Genomic DNA, 15250 nt, shown 5'->3' with positions numbered 1-15250 from the left:
TGAGAAATTAGGATGTTATCCCAAGTGCAATGAGAAGCCATTAAAACTCCACCAAACTTTATTGTTCACAACATAGAGAAGTAGATGTTATAAACATTGAAACTGGATAAACAGCAGCATTCAAATGGGCATTGTGTGGGATCAGGGTACTGGATTCTTAATACTTGCTTTTTTTTTTTTGATACAGAGTCTCACTCTGTTGCCAAGGCTGAAGTGCAGTGGTGCGATCTCGGCTCACTGCAATCTCCGCCTCCCAGGTCCAGGCGATTCTCCTGCCTCAGCCTCCTGAGTAGCTGGTATTACAGGCGCATACCACCACCCCTGGCTAATTTTTGTATTTTTAGTAGAGACGGAGTTTCACCATGTTGGCCAGGCTGGTCTTGAACTCCTGACCTCAAGTCATCCACCCGCCTCAGCCTCCCAAAGTGCTGGGATTACAGGCATGAGCCACCACACCCGACTAATACTTGGTTCTACTACTGTCATCTCCCTCTTATTTCCCACAATTCACTGGGTCAGAAGTAGCTTCCTTCCCTCTCTCTCTTTCCTTATGGAAAAAATTTTTTTGTCATATCTTCTGTTTTTTCAGTTAAAGAAACCCTTCACACTCACCAGTCCTGCTTCTTGATAAGTTAATGCATGCAGAAGGATTTTTTTAAACCCCTTCTCACTTGACAAAGCCTGGCTTTCAAGATTAATCCTATGCTGGAGACTCAAAAATCCCATTTGACAGTTGCTTCTTTGTTCCTATTCATATCTGTTCTTCCCCCTAAAGCACAGAAACCATTATTTCAATGGATGGAGTGCCTCAGGGCAATAAGATACTCAAATATAAAAACATCTAAAAGTATTTCAAAAATCTTATGCTCATGGTGGTTTTTTTTTTTTATTTTGGCTACATAGTTTGGGCACATTCACTTCTCTATGCCTGTTTCCTTACCTATAACGATGAGGAGATACGGTAATCAACACCATACAGCTATAAGAATTAAAGAAGATAAGTTTTATAAAATGTCTAACAAAAAATTGTAATTATTTTTTTCAAGCATTTGCAATGTGATACCTACAATTGGCTATATACTTTACACATATTACCACATTTAGAGCTGACAGTTACCCCCAGGAGGGTTGGTGTGATTGTCTATTTTAGAGATAAGGATTCAGACTCGGAAAAGTTAAATAACTTGCCCAACTTCACAAAGCCTATCTAATAATTTCTAGAGTGAGAGGTATTAGTTTTCTATGGGTGCCGTAATAAATTACCACAAATTAGTAGTTGAAAATAACAGAAATTTATTTTCTCACAGTTCTGGAGACTGGAAGTCCAAAATCAATTTCGTTGTGCCAAAATGAAAGTGTCTACTGGACCATGCTCACGCTGGAGGCTCTGGTGGAGAATCCATTCTTTGCCTCTTAGAGCTTCTGGTGGCTGCTAACATTCCATGGCTTGTGGCCACATCAGTCCAATCTCTGCTTCTGTGGTCACATTGCCTTCCCCTTTCCTGTTTGAATCAAATTTTCCTCTCCCTCTCTTATTATTATTATTATTATTATTACTATTATTATTTGAGACAGAGTCTTTCTCTGTTGTCCAAGCTGGAGTGCAGTGGTGCGATCTCAGCTCACTGCAACCTCCGCCTCCCAGGTTCAAGCGATTCCCCTGCCTCAGCCTCCCAAGTAACTGGGATTACAGGCATGCACCACCACGCCCAGCTAATTTTTGTATTTTTAGTAGAGATGGGGTTTCACCATGTTGGCCAGACTAGTCTTGAACTCCTGACCTCAGGTGATCCACCTGCCTTGACTTCCCAAAGCACTAGTATTACAGGTATGAGCCACTGCACCCAGCCTCTCCTGCTCTTTTATAAGGACAATTGTGATTTCATTTAGTGCCCACCAGGATAATCTCATCATCTCAAGATTCTTAACTACATCTGCAAAGACCTTTTTTTCATGTTAGGTAACATTTATGGGTTCCAAGGATTAAGACCTGATATCTTTTGAGGTTTTATTCAGTTTGCTACATAAGGATTCAAATGTAGATCTATATGACTATAAGCTTAAATTTCAACCATGCATTTGTCCACTTCATATTTATTAAATTCCTGATACATACAAGCACTGTGGCAGATACTGTGGCTACAATGGGAAGCAAAACCAATCACCACTGGTTGATTTGGGCTGCCCTTATGAGTTGACAAGTTCGCTGGGGAGATAGATATTGGTAAAAATAATCATGCAAATAAATGTCAAATTGCAACTATGATGCATGTTATGATAGGAGGTACATGGTGCTCTAGGAATTTGTGATAGGCAAATTTGGTCAAGTCTGGGAAAGCTCCACATACTAAGAAACACTTGAGATGAGATCTGAAGGAAGAATAGGGGTCACTAGACATAAAACGAAGAACAAGCAAAAATCCTTATGCAGTCCCGCTAGCACAAGGTCTGACACATATTAAGTGCTCAGAAAATCAGGTTCCCTCTTCCCACTCTCCTCTCTTCCTTAAAGAATCTACTGGTGCAACTATAGTCTTATTCTAACAGACATAGAACTACTCCCATGGGGCTGTAGAGAACTACACAGGTTTCCTTAAGTGTCTTCCTAACTCATGCTCTGTGCTGTAGTCCATGTAACATCTGTCTTCACAGGTCATAGTTCATCAGTGTAAATTTTGATAAATCTTTAATATACCTTGCTCCATCAAGACAAGAACCAAAAATTAAATACTTAGTTTGTAAAAAAAAAAAAAAAAAAAAAAAAGCAAGCCTTTGTCAACATACTGTGTGTTCCAAAATGGGATTGAGACATTGTCAAGACATTTGAAAAACCCCAACAAACCATCCTTTAACAGAACTTTTTTTTTTTTTTTTTTTTTTTTAGAGACAATAGTCTCACTCTGTTGCCCAGGCTAGAGTGCAGTGGTGCGATTTTGGCTCACTGCAACTTCCACCTCCCTGGTTCAAGCAATTTCCCTGCCTCAGCCTCCCGAGTAGCTAGGATTACAGGCTCACGCCACCACACCTGGCTAATTTTTTTGTATTTTTTATAGGGACAGGTTTTCCCCATGTTGGCCAGACTGGTCTTGAACCCCTGACCTCAGACAATCCACCCGCCTCGGCCTCCCGAAGTGCTGGGATTACAGGCGTGAGCCACCGCACCCAGCCAACATTTATTTTTTTAAAAAAGGTCTTGTTAATTCTATCTCAAATTGTTTATTAGGCAAGAGAAAGTTATTCAAAGACAGTCGTTGCAAATGTTACCATGTGTTACATGAAAGAAATTTCAGAAAATGTGCTTTTGCAGTTGAAAGTAAGTAGTTTTCAAAGCTTTCATGGACTGTTTTTTGGTGTTTTTTTTTTTAAGCCAGTCAAATTTAGCTGGCACGGGGTGGGGGGGTGGCAGGGGCAGGGCTGTACACCAACTTTAGTGACACTAATGTTAATAAGTTCTGATAACCCTCTACTATTGGACCAGCCTAACTGATATTTGCTATATAAAGAAAATAAAATTATCTGATTTAACAGCTAGTTGAAAAACAAAATATGGAATAGTTTCCTTTTTTGTTTTAGATCTTATTCAATGTTATTTCTTAACCTTCTCAGATATTTCTTTTTTTTTTTTTTTTTTTTTTGAGACTGAGTCTCACTCTGTCACCCAGGCTGGAGTGCGGTGGTGCAATTTTGGCTCACTGCAACCTCCAGCTCTCGGGTTCAAGTGATTCTCCTGCCTCAGCCTCCCAAGCAGCTGGGATTACAGGCATGCGTGACCACATCCGGCGAATTTTTGTATTTTTAGTAGAGACAGGGTTTCCGCATGTTGGCCAGGTTGGTCTCGAACTCCTGACCTCAAGTGATCTGCCCGCCTTGGCCTCCCAAAGTACTGGGATTACAAGCGTAAGCCACCACACCCGGCCTAAATGTTCTATTTCTTAACCTGATGATGGTTATGTAAATGTCCATTTTATTATTCTGTAAATCATACATTGTTGTGCTTATGATTTATTTCACAATTTAAAAAAGATCACTCCACCTATGCCCTTGCTCAGATTCCATGCTCATTAAAGAGCATTCTGGTGATGCTCTGACTCCTATTGTAACTGTGCCTCCAGTAAGGGAATGGATATTGGACCATTTGGCATGTATAATTCTTTTTTTTTTTTAGATTAATAAACTGGTGTGCAAGTTTTATTTTAGAAAAAAGTACTGATGAAACAATGAATGCTTAGTTCATTTAATGACTGTGTTCTTATAAATGAAATTAAATTGGTCTCTCAATATGTCCTCTTAGAGCCAATATATCTTCTGCAAGTAACCAAATTCATTCTCAGAATCAGGACTTTCTGGATGCTTCAATTTCATCCCATATTGCAGCTTCAATTTTTGAAGCATCATATTCCCTCATCGTATCAAATTCAAGCCACAGCTGTCTCTACTTCTAAGCTGCTTTCATTTGTTCTTCAGTGAAACAAAGATCAAATATGATTCCTTAAATATTAAAATTTGGACAGTCCCAGCATTTGGACCAGGGCTGAGGCTTCATTTTCACTTTCAGCTTATTAACAGGAACTTCTTGGCTAGGCTCTTGTGCTACTGGCTTCATATTCACATCAATAGTGCTATATTCAGGAAAAGCATCTCGTAACTACAGCAAGCTATCATCCAGCCATTTCTCTCATTTGACCACTTGAGTCTCCCGGATTCGAGGATTATAAAGTTGAAAGCAAATCTTAACACCTTGTCCTTCAATAACATTCCTAAGGATAAAAGTAGCCCCAAGTCCTTTTCCTGATCTCTAGATGCAAATCCCCAGAAACTGGCTGATTTTTTCACTGGCATATGAGTCAGCTGTAGTAACACAAAGAATACTTCCAACATAGAACTCTGGAATGTGGAGTACTTTTCTCCTTTCTAACATAACTTTTCTTCCTATTTGAAACTTCAGAAGATTTATTCTTCCCCTTGGAGGAATGAATTAGGGACTCAAGAACTGCAAGCAACAGAGGCCAGCCCTGAGCCTGGAGACTCCGGCCTAGGCTCCTTGCAACCCCATACCCCGCCACAATGCAGGCCACCATGCTAGCTTGCTCACGTTGAGACTACCAGTTTCCATGTTTTAAATTAGTAATTTTTCTTCCTTTTGGTGAGTTCTGTAAGGTTCCATAAGTAACCTCTCATCAATATTTATAGCTGGAGAAAGAACTGAAAACTGTGGGTTTGCATCAAATAAAAATTACTGTGTATAGTAGCAGTGCTGCAAGAAGTAGGACAAGAGTTATCTGGACATACATCCACAGAGAGTTTGATTGATTTGGTGGCTGGGAGATAAGGGCATTCCTTGTGATTGCTTCTGTTTATGCCAATGGAGACAAAGTGGTCAGCTGACGGTGAGGGAAGAAAAGGGAGTATAGACAGTATGAGGAGACAAGACAATGTGTGATATAATCTCTTTTAGACAGTGGGAAAGCAAACATCATAGGAAATTTCCTCCCAGGGAGTATTTAACGATCCTTTGATATTTGTGTATGTGAATTCAATCAGCATGGTTGAGGCTGTTTTCTGTTTTGTTTCAGGAATGCTCAGCTTCGTGGTGCAAACACAAAGTAGAAGAGAGTGGGGTTTAACTAGGGGTTAGAGCATTGCTAGGAGAGTCCAATAGTGGGATCAAGCATCGGGAGAATGATTCTAATGAAGGGCCATGGGTTCTAAGCTGAATAAGGGGAGAAGGGAGGAACTGAGTCAGGTAATCTGTAGTGGAAAGTAGAAGTTAGTTGATTGGAGGACACCAGTCAAGTAGTTGCTCTAGTGGGTGCACTCAAGTGAGTGGGCTGGAAGGCTAGTGGGGGAGGGGTGGGGTGTGAGAGAAGGGGAGGTTCCAAGCTGAGATTGGGATGCTGTGCAGAACTGAGGATATCAAAGTCATGAATATAGCCACAGGAATGAGTGATAAAGACAACTGAGTAAAAGCCAAGTCAAACAAGCAATTTTTGGCCTTATCTAGTCTCTTCTCTGCACATTGGTCTCCAATATGTAACTATTTTACCGTTGCACGATAACAATAAACTTGGCAGTTCTCGGAGGACTTATCTTCCTGTTTATGAAAGAGCAGTGAACTCAGAGGTTATCACTGGTAGGTAGATGGTTAACGCACAGTAAATAGACCTATAATTCATATGGGAGTGATCATAGGACAAAGTGTTCTGGGAGCATTATAAAACTCCAGGGAAATCAAGAGGCTAAATGTGACTTGTAAGGCTGCAAACAGTAAAGGTGGCAAAAAAGGAGGAGTGTTGAGTGGTTTCAACTCATGATGAAGGAAACTCAATAGTAAGAAAAAGGAACTGGATTAAGCACATTCACCCTAATTCTTCGGGGTTATAAGTCAAGGACAAATAAACCTGCATACCCTTTTATTTACTCCTTTATCTCCACAAAAGGGAATATTTTTACATGAAGTAAATCAAGCTAGAATGAATATCCACAGTAGCCTTGAAGAGGAAAGCAAGGATAACAAAACAAAAGTGGATAGTATATGAAGGGTTCAGAACCACTTTCTCCCAGTAGGTTTAACCTGAGGCACCAAATAACAGAAAACTGCAAATAAATTAGAGGGAAGCAGCACTGAGTTCAGGTGCAGAGTTTAATTTCAATCTCTTTCAAATCTCAGATTAAAAATTGTACAGTTTGGACTTTCTACATAGCAAAATTATTAGATAAGATATTCAGGTTTAAATTCTAGTCTCACTTATGAGGCAGAAAAAAATGTAACGGTATATACCTACTCCCAATGCTAGTTTGACAATTTTATGATCTCATTCATAAATTTATTTTCTTAGAGTATAAGCTTAGATAATTTTCTAATAAGGTGTTTCCTTATTGGTCATTGAATTTATCGATCATAGTTTTCTGAAACTTTCCACTACTTGTTGGGAAAAAGCTGAGTGTTGGGAAAAAAACTGAGGCAGGGCTTGCATGTCTGACATAATGTCCTCCGGAATGTGTCTAGACTTGCTGGCTCCTTGCTTCTAGCCCTCCTAGGCTCCTAGATCGATTGTATTCCCATTATCTCAAGTAGCAGAAGATGTTCCATATGAATGCTAAACCATCACAGCTGTAGATCATGCACCTGCCCTTTCGACCCCCACATTCTCACGACCTGTTTCTTTGTTGGATTACCAATAAATAGCTTGGGCTCCCAGAGCTCAGGGCCTTCACAGCCTCCACAATCACGATGGCCCTCTGGTCCACTTTCCTTCTCAAACTTTTTCTCAATCCTTTGACTCTGCCGGACTTTGTCGCCCCCACGATCTGGTGTTGGGACTAATCATCCCAACATTCCTGGTGGCCCAACATGGGGCAACAAAGACCCCGGTGAAGGAACACTAGAGTGTGTGAAAGCAGAGGACGCATCATCAAAGGACACCCAAAGATGTCTAAAAGAAGCTCGGCAGGAAAGCTGAGCACTGTGAAGAACGAGGGTAACAACGGGACAAAGAAAAAGCAGACATTCTAGTTATTTAAATTTCTTAAGGCATTTATTACAAAGAGGAGGAGTGAAAGTTAGTACTCAGAATTTGTTATCACCCTTTAATGCAGTAAAGCAGTTTTGCCCATAGTTCCCAGAAAAAGGGACTATGGAGTTGGATGAATGGGAGAGAATTGGTGGAGGTTTTTAAAAAGTGTATAAAGGTCGAGCAAAAATTCCAGTCTTGGTCTGGTCAATGTGGGCGCTAATAAAAGCAGCTCTTGAGCCATTTCAAACAGATGATGAGGCAGATTCAGATGAGGAAGAGGAGGATGAGTGTAAAAAACTACCCTCAGATTCTGAATGTGATGAACAGGAAATGGAGGAAATTAAAGAAAAGAAAGGGAAACTGAAAAAAGTATGTTTTACTAGCCCATTGGCTCTACCTGCTGAATTAAGTGAAAGACCACCTCCTCTCTCTCCCCTTAATGGGCGAGAAGATGAATTAGCTACAAAACTTACTGCTCCTGTAGTTGCAACATTAAAATCTGGAGCAATTGGTGATGCTATACAAAATTCTATTCAAAAGGCTAGAGTGGAGGCAGATCTTGAAGCATGGCAATTTCCCATAACTATAATCCAGCAGGAAGGACAGAATATAGCTAATTGGACCACCTTTCCTTTTAAGCTGATAAAGGAATTCAAGCAAGCCATTAGTCAATATGGGCGAAACTCTCCTTTTGTGCAAACTTTATTAAAAAATGTTTCTCTCAATAATATGTTAATACCGTATGATTGGAAAACTTTAACAAAATCTGTTCTCACTTCATCTCAGTACTTGCAGTTTAAAACCTGGTGGGCTGATGAAGCTCAAACTCAGGCAAGGGAAAATACACAAGCACGACCACCTGTGCCTGTTTCCTTTGAACAGTTAATGGGAGTTGGACCTGATTGGGGTTGATTAGAAAATCAAGCAGTAATGGAGGATGTTGCCATTGTTCAGCTGCGCTCTGTGTGCTTACAGGCATGGGAAAGGATAAATGTTACAGGGGAAAAATATCCTTCTTTCAGTTCTGTCCAACAAAGACCTAAAGAATCATCTATTAATTTTATTGCTTGGCTCCAAGAGGCTGTGTATAAAGCCATAACTGATAAAACAGCTCAAGATGTTGTAATACAGCTTCTTGCATACGACAATGCTAATGCAGAGTGTTAAACTGCTGTTAGACCCCTGAGAGGGAAGCCTCATTTAGCTGAATATATTAAGGCTTGCGATGGCATTGGAGGTAACTTACATAAGGCTACTCTTTTAGCTCAGGCTATGGCTGGATTACGAGTCAGAAAGAATATGCCCCATTTCTCAGGCTCTTGCTCTAATTGTGGGCAATTTAGACACATAAAAAAGGAATGTAGAAAAGGAAATCAAAAGGCAAGAGCTACCAACAGAAAAGTACTTGTGTATGCCCCCGTTGTGAAAAAAGCCATCACTAGGCAAGTCAGTGTCATTCTAAAATTAGCAAAGATTGACAACCTCTCTTGAGAAACAGGAAGAGGGACCTGCCTCGCGTCCCTCAACAAACCGAGGCATATCCGGCACAGCCACTGCCCTTACAAATGTACAATTGTCCCCCCACCACAGCAGGTGGTGCTGTTGTAGACCTCTGAAGCAAAATTCCCATCTCCTTACTTCCTGGGGAGCCACCAAAAAAGGTCCCTACAGGAGTTAGGGGACCCTTACCCGCAGGAACAGTTGGTCTATTACTTGGAAAGTCTAGTCTAAATTTGAAAGGTGTCACTGTGCACATGGGAATAATTGATTCTGATTATACCAGAGAAATTCAATTAGTTATTAGTTCCTCGACTCTATGGTCTGCTTCCCCAGGAGAAAGAATTGCTCAGTTGTTGCTGTTACCTTACATAAAACTAGGAAGCAGCACAATGAAGACAACAGGAGGCTTTGGTAGAACTAATCCAACAGGAAATGCTGTATATTGGGTTAATCAAGTGTCTGACAAAAGACCTATTTGCACAGTAACTATTCAGGGAAAAGATTTTGAAGGACTAGTAGATACTGGAGCTGATGTCTCTATTATTGCTATAAATCAGTGGCCCCGGGACTGGCCTAAGCAAAAGGCATTCATTGGTATTTTTGGAGTAGGAGCTTCCTCGGAAGTTTTTCAAAGTTCCTTTGTTTTGCCACATCAAGGGCCAAATGGTCTGGAAGGGACAACTCAGCCTATCATTACACCTATTCCTCTCAACTTATGGGGTAGAGACTTATTGCAATAATGGGATGCTGAAATATCTATTCCTATGGATCAATATAGCAGTAACAGTAGACAAATGATGATAAATATGGTATATTGCCCAGGAAAATGACTAGGAAAAGATAAAAATAATCAGAACCTTTAGAATTAAAAGGACAAACGGATTGGACCAGATTGGGGTGTCATTTTTAGAAGCGGCCATTGTTGAGCCTCCGGCTCCCATTCCTCTCGTTTGGCTAACTGCCAAACTGGTTTGGGTGGACCAATGGCTGCTGAAACAGGAAAAACTGGAGGCTTTAAAAGAGCTGGTACAGGAACAATTGCAAAAGGTTCATATAGAACCTACTTTCTGCCCTTGGAATTCTCCTGTATTTGTCATTAAGAAAAAATCAGGGAAATGCAGAATGTTAACAGATTTAAGGGCTGTTAATGCTGTAATTCAACCCATGGGTGCACTACAACTAGGGTTACCCTCCATAACAATGATCGCAAAATACTGGCCTCTCATAGTGATAGATCTAAAAGATTGCTTCTTTTACCATTCCTTTAGCTGCCCAAGATTATGAAAAATTTACTTTTACTATTTCCGCCATAAATAATAAAAGAACCAGTGGACAGATACCATTGGAAAGTACTACCACAAGGCATGCTAAATAGCTTGACTATCTGCCAAACTTATGTCAGGAAAGCTATTAAGCCAGAACAGTTTAAAAAATGTTGTATCATCCATTACATGGATGATATTTTGTGGGCAGCTGAAACTAGGGAAGAATTGATGTTGTGCTACAAACAGTTAGAAAAGGCTGTAAATGCTTCAGTGTTGATTATAGCCCCCAGTAAAATCCAAACTTCTACTCCCTTTCAATATCTAGGAATGAAGGTAGAACAAAGTCCTATTAAGCCTCAAAAGGTTCAAATTCAAAGAGATAATTTAGAAACCTTAAATGATTTCCAAAAATTATTAGGAGACATTAATTGTATTTGTCCAACTTTAGGCATTCCTACCTATGCTATGTCTCACCTCTTTTCTACTTCACGAGGTGATTCTGACCTTAACAGGAAATGCTCCTCGTCCAAACAGGCATTGGAGGAACTTCAATTAATTGAGGAAAAAATTCAGCAAGCACAAGTAGAACGGATTAATCCAATGCAACCATTAAAGTTTTTAGTTTTTCCTATGAAGCATTCACCTACAGGAGTTATAGTTCAACAGGATGATCTGGTTGAATGGCTTTTTCTGCCTCACCATACAACCAAAATGTTCACTCTGTACTTGGATCAAATTGCTGTGCTAGCAGGACAAGCAAAGCTGCGCACAACAAAGCTAATGTGATATGATCAAATCAGATTATAGTTCTGTTAACTAAACAACAAATTCAACAAGCCTATGTTAATTCCCAAGAATGGCAAGTTAATTTGGCAGGTTTTGTTGGCATTCTTGATAATCATTATCCAAAATCTAAGATATTTCAGTTTCTAAAATTAATATCCCGGATATTGCCTTCTATTACTCAAAAAGCCCCTACTAAAAGGGCCCTTACTGTTTTTACTGATGGATCTAGTAATGGAAAAGCCTCATTTGCAGGAGCTCAAAAACAAGTTTTGCAAACTGACTTTGCTTCTGATCAAAGGGCTGAACTTATGGCTGTGATAACAGTGTTAAAAACTTTTAAACAGCCAGTAAACATTGTTTCTGATTCAGCCTATGTAGTGCAAGCCACACAAAATATTGAACGTGCCTTAATTCAAAATGTGACTGATGAACAACTTAATCCTTTATTTCATTCTTTACAGCAAGCACTACAACAAAGGCATTCACCTTTCTATATCACTCATATGAGAGTACATACTAACCTCCCTGGCCCTTTAACTAAACTTAATCAAAGGGTGGATGCATTGGGGTCTGCAGCTTTTGCTGATGCACAGACATTTCATTCTTTAACCCATCTTAATGCTGCAGGCCTTAGGAAAAGATATGGTGTATCATGGAAACAAGCTAAAGAAATTGTGCAACACTCTTCTGCCTGCCAAGTCCTGCATTCGCCACATCAAGGAGCAGGAGTTAACCCTAGAGGTTTATCTCCAAATTCCATCTGGCAGATGGATGTAACACATATTCCTGCTTTTGGAAAATTGTCCTTTGTTCATGTTTCAGTAGATACCTATTCACATTTTATCTGGGCTACAACTCATGTTAAAAGACATGTTTTATCTTGCTTTTCTGTTATGGGAATCCCAGAAAAAATCAAAACTGATAACAGCCCAGGATACTGTAGTAAAGCCATGGCTACATTCTTTCAACAATGGAATATTGCCCATACTATGGGTATTCCATATAACTCACAAGGACAGGCAATAGTGGAAAGAGCTAATTGTACTTTAAAAACTCAAATACAAAAGCAGAAGGCAGGAGACCAGGAATATAAAACATTGCATATGCAATTGCATCTAGCTTTATTAAAATTAAATTTTTTAAATTTACAAAAAGATCAACTCATAGCAGCAGAACAACACCTGACAGGACAGAAGGAAAATAAAAAGGCTGGACAAGATACATGGTGGAGGGATGCACATACAAAGAACTGGGGACAAGGAAAGATAATTACATGGGGAAGAGTATTTGCTTGTGTCTCGCCAGGTGACAATCAGGTGCCTGTGTGGGTGCCTGCCAAACATCTGAAGATCTATCATGGACCACAGCATCTAGTGGACCCACCTGTACAGTGTGAATTGAAAGTCTGAAAAGCCTCAATTTGCTTTCCCTGTGCCTTCTGTTAGAAGAGGCCTATTTCTCATGATCAGTGGCCTCCTGGCTACATCCACAAAAGTTTTTGCTTCTGTTTCAGTATATTTACTAATGTGGGGGTGAGGGTACGCTTGTGTTTTTGCAGGAGATGAATGAACTGTGTGGATGCCCTCAAGATGTGTATGACCATGGAACAGGAGACTGGAGGGACCCATGGACCACAACCATGGACCAGGTTCCCCCAGTATGAGCCATGAGCCAGTTGAATCTGAATGCGAAGATGGAACGAAGACCGACCAGAGTCACGATGCTTAATGAACCAACACTTTCTGACTCAGCTTCTCTCTGCCCTGAATACAAGAGACCCTAATAGTTAGGCAGGAATATCATTGCCCCTATTCAGCATGAAGAAGTTACAGAAGACGGACCTTCATCCTTCTGCAACCCCTAGGATTAAGGGTCCTCTTGTAAAAAGGAAAGGGGAGACATGTGGGATGCATTCAAACCACAGAGACTCCAGTTTGAATAGGGGCTAAGAAAAATGAAGCTGGATCACCAACTGGCAATTAAGCACTGCACAGCCTGCAATTGCCTTGCTCAATTAAAAGAGGCCATGTTTTATGCTAGTAATAATGATAGTAATAATGATACCTTCTCTTTTACAAAAAAGAGAAGGGGCGCATGTTAGGAAAAAGCTGCCTGTTGGGAAAAAAGCTGAGGCAGGGCTTGCATGTATGACATAATGTCCTCTGGAATGTGTCTAGACTTGCTGGCTCCTTGCTTCTAGCCCTCCTTGGCTCCTAGATCAATTGTATTCCCATTATCTCAAGTAGCAGAAGATGTACCATATCAATGCTAAACCATCACAGCTGTAGATCATATGCCTACCCTTTTGACCCCCACATTCTCACGACCTGTTTCTTTGTTGGATTACGAATAAATAGCTTGGGCTCCCAGAGGTTGGGGCCTTCACAGTCTCCCCAAACACGATGGCCCCCTGGTCCCACTTTCCTTTTCAAACTTTTTCTCAATCCTTTGATTCCGCCGGACTTCGTCACCCCACGACCAGGTGTTGGGTCTGATCACCACAACACTGCTGTGGCTGAATACTTCAAAATTATTAACTTTTGTACCTATTTGATCCTCTTTTCTTTGATTCAATTGATATAGTCTTATCACCTTTAAAATACAGGCACTAAATTAGGCTTAATATTCCCAGTCAATGAAAATATACTATGTTTTAAAGAATCTAGGCCAGGAATGGTGGCTCACACCTGGGATTAAAGTGCTGTAATCCCAGCACTTTAGGAGGCCAAGGCAGGCAGTTCACGAGGTCAGGAGATTGAGACCATCCTGACTAACATGGTGAAACCCCGTCTCTACTAAAAATACAAAAAAATTAGCCGGGCATGGTGGTGGGCAACTTTAGTCCCAGCTACTCAGGAGGCTGAGGCAGGAGAATGGTGTGAACCTGGGAGACGGAGCTTGCAGTGAGCTGAGCTCTTGCCACTGCACTCCAGCCTGGGCGACAGAGCAAGACTCTGCCTCAAAAACAACAACAACAAAAAAAAAAGAATCTAGAGGCCAGGTGTGGTGGCTCACAGCTGTAATCCCAGCACTTTGGGAGGCCAAGGAGGGTGTATCACCTGAGGTCAGGAGTTGGAGACTAGCCTGGCCAAAATTGCAAAACTCCATCTCTACTAAAAATACAAAAGTTAGCCAGGTGTGGTGGCATGCACCTGTGGTCCCAGCTACTTGGGAGGCAGAGGCAGGAGAATAGCTTGAACCCAGCAGGCAGAGGTTGCAGTGAGCTAAGATCATGCCACTGCACTTCAGCCTGAGTGATAGAGCAAGACTGTCTAAAAAAAAAAAAAAAAAAAAAAGAAGAATCTAGGGAATAAAATTTCAATTATCCTCCAAAATACTACTCAAATTGTATTCACTGCCCCATTATTGAGAAATATATTTAAATATCTTTCCTTAATAATTTACACTACAAAATAATTGTATGAAAAAGCTGAAGACTAAAGGAAAAGCATGATCCTGTAATACCCTTCACAGTAGGTATGATTACAAAATAAGGGGATGAATTTTGAACAATCTTGTCAGAAAGTATATGCTTCTTTCAAACAGTTTCCCAGGGAGGAGATGCATTGTATCAGTAATGTTGCTCATACCACAAATGAGGAAACTTCTGAGACCCAGTAAGGCTTGGATAAGTGATTCTCAAATGGGGGTTAAAATGAACCATAGGCAAAACGGAGTCCTCCCTAAGGAGGGATAACCAGGACCTCCAGCACAATGTATAATTTGTAACAAAAGCATATTAAAGATTAATATTCTTAATTATTATTAATATTAATGTCACAGGATCCTTGAGTGTCACTTTCCAGCCACAAACCTCTATGGTCAGTGGTGCCTTTGCCCAAGTTTTGCTCAGGCCCACTGGGTTTGGTAGGCTACACTCAGCTGACACTACCAGCTTGGATATCATGCCTTCTAAGGGCCAGCCAGACATGGAGTGGTGAAGGGTGTATGAGTGAGTGAGTGTGGGGTCCAGCTACCATGCACAAGGCATGCTGGTTACAGTGGGGTGGGCATCTCCAGGTGCCAGCATGGGCACTAGCTTCCTGTGAGGCTTTGGCCGAACCAGGAGTACTGTAAGCAGCTTCCACAGCTGGCACTGGGGAATGCAGTTGCACCCAGAAGCATGGAGATGCCAGGAACCACAGAGCCCCAAAGAAGGAGCCGCAGCCCTGACTCAGGGAGCTG

The 15250-nt window shown here is 40.9% G+C and overlaps 1 pseudogene; it reads right to left on the bottom strand.

Annotated features, from left to right (window-relative positions):
• Positions 1 to 2160: 2160 nt before the first annotated feature.
• On the bottom strand, positions 2161 to 4969 carry LOC100970275 (large ribosomal subunit protein bL19m-like; annotated as a pseudogene).
• Positions 4970 to 15250: the final 10281 nt, after the last annotated feature.

The sequence above is a fragment of the Pan paniscus genome, chromosome 3 (genome assembly GCF_029289425.2).
Source record: "Pan paniscus chromosome 3, NHGRI_mPanPan1-v2.0_pri, whole genome shotgun sequence".
NCBI classification, from domain to species: domain Eukaryota; kingdom Metazoa; phylum Chordata; class Mammalia; order Primates; family Hominidae; genus Pan; species Pan paniscus.
Note: the sequence above shows the minus strand (reverse complement) of the source record. Positions and strands in the feature narration are given on the sequence as shown.